General features: G+C 40.7%; 1 protein-coding gene across 3 annotated transcripts in view; it reads left to right on the plus strand.

The window, feature by feature from the left end:
* Positions 1–2,272: 2,272 nt before the first annotated feature.
* strbp (spermatid perinuclear RNA binding protein) overlaps positions 2,273–14,629 on the plus strand; it is an 87,632-nt gene continuing 75,275 nt past the window's right edge. The window contains exons 1-2 of one of the 3 annotated variants that reach the window (XM_056402967.1): positions 2,273–2,429; positions 3,904–4,100. The gene's annotated coding sequence lies outside the window, so the exon portion shown is untranslated. The remainder of the gene's footprint in view (positions 2,430–3,903; positions 4,101–14,629) is intronic. The other 2 variants (XR_008830258.1, XM_056402968.1) reach the window with 2 other exon arrangements.

The following is a 14,629-nucleotide window of genomic DNA, read 5'->3' on the forward strand; positions in this document are numbered from 1 at the left end:
ATTTCAGTGCCCTGAATTTGATTGTCTTGAAGGTATAAACATACGCTCGCAGGATGATTCATTGCACATTTTCTGCAGTTAGAACTGCAACTGTGTCAGATTTCTCATAGTCAATTATAAATGCCCTATGTTGCCCTAAAAAACCCAACATGCTTTTAATTTGGGCCAAAACTGAGTGGGGGGAAAACACAGAGCCACAACACTGCCAACAGCCTGCAGGCCAGTTGAGTGTCTTGGCCTAATCTGCCAGGCCCGGTGAAATCTGAGAAGAGAAGAGAAGAGAAGAGAAGCGAAGAGAAGTGAAGAGAAGAGAAGAGAAGAGAAGAGAAGAGAAAAGAAAAGAAGACATACTAGGAACCCCGCATTCAGGTACTGTATGTGGGCTGTGGTGCAGGTAACGTAATCTATGTTCACCACAATCTGCGTATCTGCGTCCAACTGTATTTAAAAAAAAAAAAAAAAAACAGACACTAAATATGGGAAAGGAAACACTGATGAGGGAAACTGAGAGGAAGTCAAAGGCACTGAATGTTACAGTGAAAACACTGTTCTGTTTGCTGTGACCTGGTTGAGTAGAGCAGCATCTGCAACCCACATGAAATCTAAAAATACTCCCGCACCATTGACTGCTACTATGCCATAGCCTCAGTAGGTAGATGAATAACTGTGTGTGTATGGTATGCTCGTGTGCATGTGTTAAAGTGGGAATGGGCTATGGGCTATATTCTGAGGTTTGCCACTGCCTCATTTACAAGCCTTTGCGGCAATTATGCTATTTAAACATTTTTTCAAATATGTTGCGAAGTGTGTAGTTGCATGTGTGTGTATGTGTGTGTGTGTGTGTGTGTGTGTGTGTATGTGTGTGTTATAGGCAGACCACTGGGCTATGCAGTCCAAGCAGAGAGGCACAAATTACAGTAAATGTTGAAAAGTGTGTGTTATTATATTAATGTTACCAGCAGCAAGAATAACAGCTAAAAGGTGTCATTCAGGTGTATTGCTTGTAATTTATTGTGCTTGCTTGTTTATAATGAATATGGCAGTAGTCTGTTGATATGTCATTCAAAAGAGAGCCATGGAAATCTGTCTGCCATGCTACTCACAGATGTGTTGCAGATGTTGCTAATGTCATTAATACAATTAATACAGTAAAGACTGTGGCTTCATCTACTGATCCTCACTGCTGTTACTATAATGTACAGTAACAGCAACACCAATCCACACACACACACACACACACACACACACACACACACACACACACACACACACAAATGTGAATGATTTGCAAATCTTTATCTCTAATATGCTTAAGTATGAGGTTACCCAGTTACATGCAAAAACATGCGATGCATTGTATGACTTTTAGCAGTTTTGTGATTGGCATTTATCTGTAATATCTGTAATAATAATTTTCACTATACAAAAATGCTGAGAAAATGAATTTGATTTTTGTGAAGCTGGCAAATAAGCCAACCACCCTTGCTTTGCTCCATTTCACTCTTCTTATATATGAATTCCAGATTCATATTTAATTAGTAGTTATGGGTTTTACTTAAAATAGTTGACTTTTACCAAAAGAAACCAAGAAGTCCTGATGAAACGACAAAATATGCATAGGCAATCTTACAAAGACAGAGGTGTAGCCAAGAGTACTAACACTCAGTTTCTTTTACTTTGCATTTTTTTGGATGGCAGACATAACAAAACCTAATTGAAAGGTTTACAAACAGTAGGTCACAGTAACCTATTTATCTTACTTGCTGTTTGAAATTGCCTAATATCGTGTCCTCCTGATGATAAGATTTTTGCACAGAACAAACCAATAATCTGACAGTTGTCCTTTGGTCTAATTATCAAAGATGTTCTCATATGTGTTACAGTAATTGTGTTACTTGTAATTTACCAGATCCCTATCTGTCATAAATCCATGTTATAACCCTGCACTGGGCTTAGTGATTTTTCAATGTTCAGAAATGTGTAAAGCCTCCCAGTTGCGTAAAATTATTATTAGTGGGCTTAGTTTCCTCACACACACACACACACACACACACACACACACACACACACACACACACACACACACACACACACACACACACACACACACACACACACAGGGAAAACGGGGGCAGAGATCCATATTAAGAAAGGATATATCCAGCAGCAATCTGTTTTCTTCCATATCTCTTTCTCTCCTTGTTTCTCTCCTCCTGCACCTGCCTCGCCTCTCTCCTCCTGCATCGTTCACCGTACAGGTGCGAGCGAGGCGAACAGCGGCTCGTGCAGCTCCGCCAATTAGGAGCACTGAGCGTGACCACGTGAACAAATCCCGTTGTCTAAATTCCCGTTCAGCGGCGAGCAGCTCGGAGTGAGCGGCAGCACTGAAAGCCACATTGAGAGGGAAGTAATAACGGAGCGGTGCTCAGGTAAATTGCTTTTTTTTTGTACTGGCTGTTGCTATACTTTTCCTGCCTCCATCCCCTCTCGGCAGCTCTGGTAGGACAGTGTGCGGTTCAGAAGCGGGGGCTCTGAGACAGGATGTCTTGGATTACATTTGCCGTCGCTTGCGGGTGACTCTCTGCTCTCCTCCGATCCGCGGACAGGACAAACAGCATCATCGGCTGGTTGCTCTGCCTGCACCGTCTGTGCATTGCAACTCAGCCACTCCGCTCCTCCCCCCCCCCTCTCCCTTTCTCCCCCTTGTCTCTCGCAGGCGCATGAGGCTATTGATAGTTGACAGAAGCCTCGTAATCCCTGGCTGATTTGGCCGACCGGCCACAGCCATTTGCGAAACAAGAATGTTGATTGAACTTTATTTTGCTTGGAGATTTGTTTTAATTGGTAACGCACGCATAGATTGACGCCTCGCAGGGGGTGGGGGGAGAGTGTGAGAGGCTTCTTTTGGTGCTGCATGCAGCCAGGCAAGCAGAAGCGAGCTTTTATTGCTGAATTATTTATAAGACTGTCTGGGAGAGAGTAATGCTTCTCTTGGATGGAGAGAGAGTCGTGGTCAAGATGTAGGCTACTCTTTCTAGTCGTGATTTTTTACTTAAATTATGCCTCTTTATTTATTTATTTTTACTTTTTTTTTTAGGAAATGTGTCCACTTCAAGCTACACGTAGGCTTTGTGCTTCCTTCTATTGTTTAATCAAATCACATTCGTGCTAAAACTATTACAGTGATACAATACAGATTGAGAACAGTGGTTGAATACATTTACTATGTGAATAATTATGTTATTATATTATATTATTAGCATAGTTTTATTCCACTATGTATATGACATCTTTAGTTTGCTATAGTTACTTTGTAGATTCAGACTATTAATACAAAATATAATCAACTAATAAATTGTGATCTACACTAATAGATTAGGCTACTGGAAGCTGCCCAGCAGAATCACTATTTATAATGTTAAAATATAGTATGTACTATACTGAAATGGGCCACTCCTTTACTTTTGTTAGGCTTTTTAAAGTATATTTTGATGCTAATACTTTCGTTCTTTTAGCTAACAGTTTGAATGCAGGACATGCACTTATAACAGAATGGTATTGTGGTATATGGTGTACTCTTCTTTATTATTTTATTTTAGCCTATTTATTTGTTTATTTATTTTGTCTTGTTTGCGTTAATTTTCCACAAACATGCCCTTTTTGTTTTCTCTAAAATCCCTCCTAAGCAGGCTAAGTAAATAAGTAAATAAACATTAATAAATAAACAAATGCAGGTTTTTTTTTGCCCTCCTGTGTTTATGCCTTTTTGCAGCCCCACCACCGGAATGATTCGACCCCGTTTGCGCCTGCGCACTCCTACCATTCATCTCTTTCTCTCTCTCTCTCTCTCTCTCTCTCTCTCTCTCTCTCTCTCTCTCTCTTTCTCTCTCCCGTCTCGTGCAGACAGGAGAAACCAGCAGGCGGCTCCGGGCTCTCTAGCTCGCTCGCGCTCGCTGCCCGGTTGTCAAGGCACTTTGTGACTTCTCCTCGTTGCGGCTGGACGGTGACGGCTCAGATTGGCTCCCTCTCGGATTTTTGCCCGTTTGGATTTCTATATTTTGGTGTCACTGACGGACTCTCAGCTGCGAATTGCCAACACTGTAAGTTAGTTGATATTTTCTTTCTTTCTAACGATGTTGTTCCCCCTTTATTTTATTCTTGAGACTGAACCAATGTGTCAGAGAAAAAATAGAGGCAGCAGTTTAAAGCTTATTTATTTTCTGTCGCTTGGTCTTGGTCGACCAACTATTTAATCTTTCTCTCTTTTTGTATTGTTTCGCCACGCGTCCTTGCTTTCGATTTTTTTCAGGGGTAAGAACTAAAAGAGGAACTTTGCACGTGGTAAAACGTCAACTTTCTTTTTGTTGTGAGTCGCAGTATTCTCAGTCAGGGTTTGCGGAAGAGCATGGTGTTAAAGTGAATTATACTGCGAAGAATAATAAGATGAGGAGACCAGACTTGCTGCTTTACCTCATCTCATAGCTCATCTTTCATAGCAGGTGTCTGATAGCCCACTTCCGCACTGCACTGCGAGATATCAATAGTGTGTAAACTCACTGTGCCTAAACATTTTCTCCAACTCTTGCTCGGTTATTCAAGTCCTCGCTAACTGAGTTGTTTGTTTCCTATCCGTAATATGTTTTTGTTGTTTGTTTGTTGCTTTTTCATTCTCCACAAGGCAGTGTTTTGGTGGATCTGAAGTAAGTTGTTGAAGCTGCGTGTTTCATCGCCCAGGTTATTTCCTCTCACAGTACACGCGACCCTCTGTTTTTTTGCGCGCGCGTGGTGTTGTGTTTGCATGCGCGCGTATTCAAGTGAATGGCAGAGGGAGGAAGAAATGCTGAACCGCTCTCTGTTCTTGCTGAACCAGCTTGTTGGCATACCTAAACAAACCTGTTATACTCAACGTAAACTAACACCTTATTTCTCGGTCATGCAACAACTGGAAAGGTCACAACAAGCATATCAGCTTGTCAGTGTACAAAGGTCTTCACGCCTACCTGTGCTGTATCATGCAAAACAGTTCCTCTTGGTGCTGTTAAAACCGATTTTCAGCATTGCTCCATGTCTTGTGTCAAGTGTTTTGACTGCCTGGCTGATTGAACTGCATTTGCCCTTTGCTGTGGTCCAGTGGTTCTCACTGGTCTGTGCTGGTTTATCACTTCTTTAAGCCTGGTGGTCTCCAGGCTTGACTAATGGCCTGTTGCCTTTCGGTTATTTTTGTTTGCTCCACCCTGCTCCACCCTGTTTCATATGTACGAGGTGTCTCTGCTAACACACTTCAGCCACACCTGCCATGGTTGGACAGAAATGTAAGGTGTCTTTGTGTCAATGCCAAGCCCTTCTCCTAGATATAGGCTAATTGATTTATTGACTGGTAACACAGACCTCTTTAGTTGCCGCTTGCTACAGTCATATAAAGCTCTTCTTGTGCTTCCTACTGGGCTTTGTGAATGTATTACATCTTTGCTTTTGGTGTGTGTTTGTGTGTGTGTGTGTATGTGTGTGTGTGTGTGTGTGTGTGTGTGTGTGTGTGTGTGTGTGTCATTGTGTATGTGTGTGTGTATGAGAGATTGTCAGTGATTTTGCATTGTTGCTTCTTTGTTTGTGAGGTTCTCTTTTCTGTGATTGAGTGTGATGGACAAACATCCTGCAGCAGCCTTACAAAGTGAGCAGAGTACCAGAGATCAAGCAGGTTGAGAAAGTGTGTGTGTGTGTGTGTGTGTGTGTGTGTGTGTGTGTGTGTGTGTGTATGTGTATGTGTGTGTGTGTGTGTACCTGTATGCTTTAGTGTGTATCCTCCAGGCACCCATGAGCACTTTCGCAGACCCTTTCTCATAAGCACTGACTTGGCAATGAACTCTCCATCAATATCTACGCAATAAGAAGATGAGAAGGAGGGAGAGAGTGAGCTGGTATTGTACGATCACAAAGCACAATCTTTCTTTGTCTCTTTCAGTATTTCTTATTTCTTTCTCTTGTCTCTTCGTTTCTTTTGGCAAATCTTTTCTATTGACATTTGTATATTGTTTTGGCTCGTTTTTGTTTCTTTTCTTTTGGTACACTTTATTTTTATTATGTAGTTTTCTACTTCATTTTCCCTATTCATCTGTGGGTTTGAGGGTGGGTGTTCATAGTTTCTTTTGTGATTTCTTTTATCTTTTTGTTTTTCATCTTTTTTGCATTTGTTCTATTGTTTTTAGACATTATGAGAAAGTAGACATTGAAATGATAAAAACAAAAGCTTATTTCCATTGACTTGGTTCTAAACACCATATAAAGCACAACTGATCAGAGTTATAGGATCTTTTATAAATTGAGGGTTTTTATATTTAGCTTTTGGTGTTTGATTTCCAGGTGATTGAAACACCTACAAAGGATTATGATTGCTTCAGTGGATGGAAGTGGATTGGAAATGAATTTAATTTCCACTAATAACTTACTTGGGGCCCAGGGACCCAGATTAAGGACACATAGAGAACTGACAGCTGGGTACACTGAGCATGGTTGGCAAACACACACTCAAATGCAGACAGTGTAACACACCCACAAACTTGAAAAATCACAATTTTGTCAGCTAAATTATTTAAGTCTACTCCACACTCGCTCAGGTAAACAAACACCATTTTGTTTGTTTTCAAGTCAAGTCCAGTCAGTTTCATTTATACAGCTTCAAATCATACATTTGCCTCACAGGGCTTTACAGTCTGTACAGCATAACACCCTCCATCCTCGGATCCTGAATTCTTGATTCTGAAAACTCCCAATGTTTTACAAGAAAAAAAGAGGACGCCTCAGGAAAAGCATCAGTTCTCTTCTAAAATTCAAAATGTCTGTTCTCTATGATTTTTCACTCCTTAGTTTCTCCTCTTCCTCTTGTCTGTCTGATGTCATCTCTGTATGTATAGCCAGTTGTGCTCTTTTTTTTTTCCATCCACGTGTGTGTGCAGTGTCTGTTTTATGTACACCTGGGAGCAGTATCGTGGTCCCTCGGCTGCTGGGGTTCTGGTTTGCTTTATGTTATGTTCTTGGTTTAAACAGTTTAGAATCTCAGTGACACACACTCACTTGGAGACAACACACATGTAGCATCATGGGATGTCTCTTTATCCTGCCACTGCTTCTGCAGCGTGTGTGTGTATACCAGTGCCTATCAGCGAAACAGGAATCTGCCCACCAGTTCTCAGATTCTAGCATACAGCAGCACATTTAGAGTCTCATCTGGCAAGGAAATGTAGCACTAATCCAATTGGCTGGAGCTTTAGTAAAAGCTGTCCTAATTGGCTGCAGGCTGCCAAGGTTCCAGTAAGCACAAGAGGGAGTTGGGGAGAGTCCCAGTGGTGCTGTGGTGCAGACTGAACAAAGGGCAGATAGCAAGAGTGTGTGCTACTGTTTTGAATATTCCTCCATTTGGCAATAATAAAGGACCCATCTGCACCCTGCTGACTCAGATCCATCCAGCTGACCATATCTCATTTTCAACTGTGTTGTTTGACACACACACATGGAAATACACACATGCAAACACACTCGCCGCCTGCATTCCATCTGCAGGAACAGGAATAGCTTTGTCACACAAACATGTTTGAGGAAACATCTTCCCAACTGGCTAAGGAACAAAGCCATTAACACAGGAATATTGACTGTGTGTGTGTGTGTGTGTGTGTGTGTGTGTGTGTGTGTGTGTGTGTGTGTGTGTGTGTGTGTGTGTCTGTGTCTGTGTGTGTGGGTGTGTGTGTGAGTGTGTGTGTGTGTGCGTGTGTGTGCGTGCATTACAAGAGGAAGAGTGGTTCTTTGCAGAGAAAAAAAAATGCTGCTGCCAACAGCCACTGCAGCCGGTCCTGTTTCCTTTCACCTCAGTGTGGAATCCAGGAAGGAAGGACAGAGACAAGACAAGAGAGAGAGAGAGGGAGAGAGACAGACAGTGAGACAGAGAGTGTGAGAGATGGCCATGTAAGGTCTCATGCACCATAGCTTGCACCACTCCACACAAACACTGAACCTGAAATGACTCTTCAAGGTTTGACCTCTCAAGTCACTGTTACGTTGAACTTTTGCTGCGTTACTACGAAACAAAGGCACCCTTCAGCATGAGATGCATTAGGGAATTTACAGAAACAATAGTGAGTTTTTCTGACGAATGGCTTGTTTGTTTTGCATTCACAATTCAAAAATACAATAACTGTCATTGATTAAAGCATTGTATCTGATGAATTAATTTCCCTGAGGGCTTTGATGTTTCAAAATAGGAGTTTTCTTTCCAGTGAAAGGGAGGGCCCTGTCTGTAAACTTATGTTAAAAGAGTTGTAATGCCAGTTACAGTAGCTTGTTATGCAGGTGGCCTTGAAATGTCTTTTGGTTGGCCACTCGTTATAAATCTTTTTCAAGAGATAACTTAAGTTGACCTGTACTTTTTTTTTACTCTTTGAGCTTGTTTATGCACATTTGATATTTATTATTCATTTTCCATTTATGTGGATTCCTGTGGAGAATTAACCAGTAATGAAATTCATCATTCTATTGGATTCAGACAAAATAATCAATGTTTTGTCTCCTAGCATCTGATTGACATTTGCTAACTTAATTTATTGCTGCAGTTGCGCATACACACACACACACACACACATCAAAAACCTCAACACTCATTAGGCTTAATATAGAAGGTTAATTGTGAAATTAATGTAGACGCAAACTGTATACGAAGCTGTTCAATCTATGATACACTGTTTTACACACTGAGTCCAATATTTCTTTAATTAGTCAGGCCAGTGAAGAACAAATGACGTGCAGCAGCGATTTTATTATTTCTGTGGTACACCTAGAATTGAAAATCAAATGTTGATATTTTTTATTATAAGTGAAATGCTCCAAATGTAAAGCACTTAGTGTGGGCTTAAACAGAATCCCTTTTCTGCAAAAAGAGGTGAATATATTTTTATTGTACTGACACATGAATTGTTATTTTTTTAACAGTGCAAATCCAAAATCTATAAATGATCTATAAGTGACACACAAGGTTCATTGTGATCATTTACACACGACACACCTAATGTGTACACTTGTTCTTTTGGCTGAATGAAGTGTGTTGAATTTTGACAAACCATGAGCCACACGTCTCTCAATTATTTGAGTAGCGGAAGTCCAGTGTCTACACATTCATTTTTAGTGCAGTGGTGGATTTATTACAGTGCAGATAGCAGTACCACAACAGTTATGTCTACACTAATTGTCTATCATTTAAACAGGCTGATAATACCACAACCTTAACATTATTGATGAGGTAATACAAGTGCAAGGATAGACAGTGGACACAGAACAAGACTGGGAGAATGTACATGGCGTGGGTGGTTGACATGCAGAGGGAAGGAAGACGATGTGTAGGTGGGATTAAGAAGTGGCACAGTGGAGGTTATCACTAACAACTCCAGCTGTCAGAAGCAAATCAAATATTCAAATCCTTCTTTGTTCACATTCAGTTTGTGATCTTTGCAGCTGCCAGGTACTGCATTATCTTATATTGAAGAAATCTGTCTTTTACAGATGCAAAGAAGGGAAGAACTGATCGGTGGATGTGTGAAAGGATGGAATTAGATAAAGGTTAACAGCTTAATTGGGGCATTTACATGTTTGTCGACATACTCAACAACCTGAATTTAGCCAACATGAGCTGACAGTTGAATAAATGGTTTGGTTAGATATGATGGAGGAAATGCTGTTGTTGTTTCACTGTTTTTTACTTTGATTAATTAACAGAACACGATGAAGGTGCAACTCTGCGTACTCATGTATACCCTGACGTGTGGGGTGAAAAAGTACAGCCACCAATAATGGATTGGGGCTTTAATACATACTCTGTTACATTTTCCTTTCACTGCACCAACCATGTTGTTTTCTTTTCATAATAGTAATGATAATAATAATGAATAATAATATTAATATCAAATTTAGAATAGGCATTTATGTGGCTTTAGCAAAATTATGACATGCACATACATATAGTACATGTGCATGCACAGAAGGATTGAATGGACTGAGTGAAAGGAATATCTTCAGTTTGACAGATATGGGAGGCCCATCTGCTCTATCACTCAACTATGGTGTCATCTCTCTGCTCTGCCTCATAAACAGTCACACACACACACGCACACACACTCTCAGCAACATACTGTATGACACATATCGGGTACACATGTTGATAACCCATTTACACAAACCTGAGCCGATCTCTGAGCTCTCCCTCTCTCACCTTCTCTGCCAGTCACTCAAACGTGCACACATCCATTCCTGCAGACACACACACGCAAGCACACACACACGCACGCACGGATGCACACACGCACGCACGCACGCACGCACGCAGCTCTCTTCTCATGTCCCAGCTCTGCTTACTGTGTCAAAAAGAGCTTAGATCAGGGAAACCATAGCTTGCCCTCATTCAGACTTCCTGGAAGATCGGGCTATTTATTCAAGCAGACCATGTTTGGACTGGGACTGGAAAGTTGCCAGTTTAAATACCAGTTTGGTTCAACAAATGTGGTTGAACCAAACTACTGTCAAGGTGCAATAGAGCAAAGCGCTCACCTCTATTTGCTCCAACAAGCAGTTGATGACTGTGGTTGTACTGGAAAGCTCTTTATAGGGCTGCAACTAACAACTGTTGTCATTATCTTCATTATCTGTCATTATCAGACTTTATATTTTATTTCTATAGAGTAACTTAAACAAAATCAAATCACCATGTCTTAGTCTTAGTCTTAAGTTAAGTTATAGTGAATTATAACAGTTTATACAAAATGAAGAGCTGTTTGTTCTTTACAATGTGATACAAGCTTAATTTGTCACTGTTAAGCCTCTCCATTCATATCTCTTATTAATCCATCAGGAAGAGCAGATGAAGGGTTGTTGGCTTCCCTCTTTGGTAACAAACATGGAAAATACTGCCAGCTCATGTTGTGGGTGTGTAGCGTCTTTTCGTGGTAGTTGTCAGTGCCTTGAAAAACATGATCGAGCTCAATCTGCCTTAATCGGCAATTGACAACAAACTGCATGCAATATATTGCATGGATCTACTTGTTATTTTAATCCAACGACACATTTGTTTCCACGATGCAGATATGAAGTAGCCACCTAGCACCGTATTTTCCCTGTCTTTCTGTCATTCATGCCACAAAAGAATCATGGAAAGGAAGATGGCAGGCAAACCAGTAAAGAAGCAGGAAGGAGAGTTTAGTTTCTTTTTAGTTTATGAAAAAAAAATTTTTTTAAATTGCCAGTCAGAATATCTTCTTTTTATCGACACGTCTCTGTCAAAGTGTGACAGGAGAGAAAAGCCTGGTCACTCACTCAACCTTAACTGAATACAAATACCGGTTAACAGCAACAGAAGGATCTTTCAAAGCTATACTCTCGCATAGGAGTACTAAAACCTTGTCAAAAAGAAGTGCAGGCAAGTCTGTTTCCATTAGACCAATCTAAATTATGCATTTGTTCTGCTTTGATAGGAACCCATAAGAAAAAGTCTGGGGACCAATTTTGAGAGCTGCATCACAGTTTGAGAACACAAGCAATAGATGGTAATAATAAAAAAAAAAAACACATTACATCTGAATTGCATCGCTGCAGAAATGAGGAAAAATTATACTTCACTTTAAAGCAATAAAAAAAAAAATCTCTCATGATACGTTTGCTTTGTCTGTGGATGTGTGTGCCTGCAAGCAATATTTTCCCTACTACAGTGACCCACTGACCGGTGTTAGCAGATTAATTGCTGCTTTCATGTTAAGCTGTGGCATATCACCCCGTAATTGGTAATGGAGATTATCAGAGAGATGCTGTGTGGGTCTCTGCATGTGTGTGTGTGTGTGTGTGTGTGTGTGTGTGTGTGTGTGTGTGTGTTTGTGTGTGTGTGTGTGTGTGTGTGTGTGCATGGGGTGTGTGAGATTTCTTTATCTGATTAGGACGTTTATCTAATAAAGTAGGATTTATGGGATTCTGGTCTCTCTCCTCTGTGCACACACCAGCCCACACTGACAGGCATAACAATAACAACAAAACAAAACAAAATGCATATCTGTGTAGAGCTGCATGCCATTGTCAGAACCGCATTGTATATTGCAGTGCCTTTGCACTTAGATAGAAAATGAATGTGACACATATGGGCATGGTTACCTATACGGAACCTCTATTACAAGGCTTAAAACAGGTTAAACAACTTGCAAAAAAGGCTACAGATTTCATCCTTAAATATGTTTAAATACATAATACATACATGATAAAAATTCAAATGAAAGTGATTGTATTGATGGACACAGATATTACTGTAATGCAGACACACATACTTGTGTCTTGTGCCTCATGGCTACTGAGGGGTATCCACCCGTGTTTGTTGTGCTTGCTGAGAGGATGAGGATAAAAAGCAAAAGATGCAACAGAGCAGTGCCCACTGCCACACACGCACACACACACACACACACACACACACACACACACACACACACACACACATACACACATACATGCCTGTGAGCAGGCACACACAGCACTTGCAGGGAAGCTTCCCCATATTTCTCCTGAGATCTTTTGGAGCCACATCATCGTCTCACTCCAGCACACACATCAGTGTCAGCCTGACTTGCATACGTACAGCGACCACTCAGCTTGCTGTAGGTGTCTCTCTGTGTGCGTGTCTGTGTGTGAGTGTGTTGCTGTGAGAAGGAAAAGGAAAGGACCAGAAAGCAAGAGATGTGCATACATGCGAAATGTGTTTGTGTCTTTGCTTGTGTGCATCTCTATGTTTCTGCTTGAATCAATAAGCCATCTGACTGCCTGTTTGTTGTATCTCTACAAACTGTCTGGTGCCAAAAAAAAATTTTTTTTCATCATCACCAGCTCATAGCATACAGCTTGTTCTCATTTTCTGTGTTGTTAGATTAAACACAAGCAGGCAGTGGACAGAAAACAGTCAAAGAGTGAATATCCTGTATTGGATGTTTATTAGAATCGTACATATATCCCTCTCCAGTTCATATTATTAGAATTAATTCCATGTGTCTGTTAGTGTAGGCTACTCAGTGCTAGATGGACATGAGCACTGTCAGAATATGGCATGTGCTACATTTATAACAATGCTGCTCTTACTAATTTACTCATTTACAATAACTCAAGAGTTAGATATAAAAAATAAAACGCACCTTCAGAATTTTACATGGCTATTTGTCTCCAACTTATTATGTTAAATGTAAGTCAGATCTTTTTTTTTTCTTTTTAAACAATGCCTTGTTGTAATATACTGTTTGAATCCATTCATTTCACCATGTCTATCTTTACTCAGTTGATGCGTCTCAATCCTTTTGCACTCAGCTGTGGACTTCGTGTGTAGGTGGGGAGAGTAACACAGTATTACGTACATGAATAAATAAATAATAATGATAATGGTTATATTGAGAAAAGAGCTTTGTAAACATGTAGTCTTTTATGACAACTGTAAAGCGTTTACTTTACTCTACAACCACTTTGCTGTGTAAACTATACCCAGGCTACTGTGGGATGCTTCTTATATTGGAACACAGAAATGTTGTGCTGGTCCAGCTCACTGGCGTTTCATCCCCACCTCATTAGAGCTATAGCCCGACAGCTCCCAGACGGCTCTGTCCAAACACAGAAAAACAGCCCAAAACAGAGAAAAACAGTGAAACCACACATCATGCTGGCTCGCACACACAGGGTGCACCTCTGAATGGGAAGTAACTTGACTGGCACTCATTTGTTGGATTAGTGAGAATTGATACATAGACTCAATTCAGAGTTAAACTGAAACTGAATGATACATTATGTTACCATGCAGATGAGCACCAAAGCAAACAAACATCAGAGACTCTTGCGCCATCAGTCACTCTAACCACTTGCAGTAGTTATTCTAGCTTTCAGGCTGAGTGAGTGTGGGCATGACACTGTGGTTATCGAGTGGGCACCTTCCTTCACAAATGAGTCACTGAGTTAAAGACTAAAACACCTCAAGAAGGCTGAAGAGTGTTTCCTGCAATGTCCCTCTCTGTTTCCAGTCCCACAGACTCAGCCACACTGCACTGATGTCATGATCTCAGTGGTTAGAGCCTCTCTTGCAGGAAGCTGCAAAGGCCCGAGAGCGCTGACAGTGAAGGTTTACTCACCTCCTGTTACCAGCTCAGTCTGTGGAACAAGAAGCCGGGCATTGCGAAGTCTGAGAAAAAAAAGGCAGCCAGTGTAGAGATTGCTTAACAGGGATGATGTGATTTAGTTCTGCATTTTGAATGTGCTTTGGGAAACATAACAATACAAAAACTGTGATAGTGAGTCATGCCCTTTAATCAAAGAAAAATGAGCCCTGTGCTGCTTTATAATGTGTTGATCTTGCTTTTTTTTGTAGAAAAAGTTTCTTTCTCTCCCTAAAGTGGAATAATATACTGCACTGTGTTTACAACAAAACCTTGTTATGAAGTCAGCCATCTGGACCTAAATACTGAGGCTGTCAGATACTGTCAAGAAACTTGTTCCACCGCAGAGAAAATTACCTTCCCCCATGTGGTTTCCTGTGAATACTATCCTGTGAGACGAGAGGCTTTCTCTGTCAGAAGTGATGTAATGATATACT

Source organism: Seriola aureovittata, chromosome 18 (assembly GCF_021018895.1).
Source record: "Seriola aureovittata isolate HTS-2021-v1 ecotype China chromosome 18, ASM2101889v1, whole genome shotgun sequence".
Taxonomy (NCBI): domain Eukaryota; kingdom Metazoa; phylum Chordata; class Actinopteri; order Carangiformes; family Carangidae; genus Seriola; species Seriola aureovittata.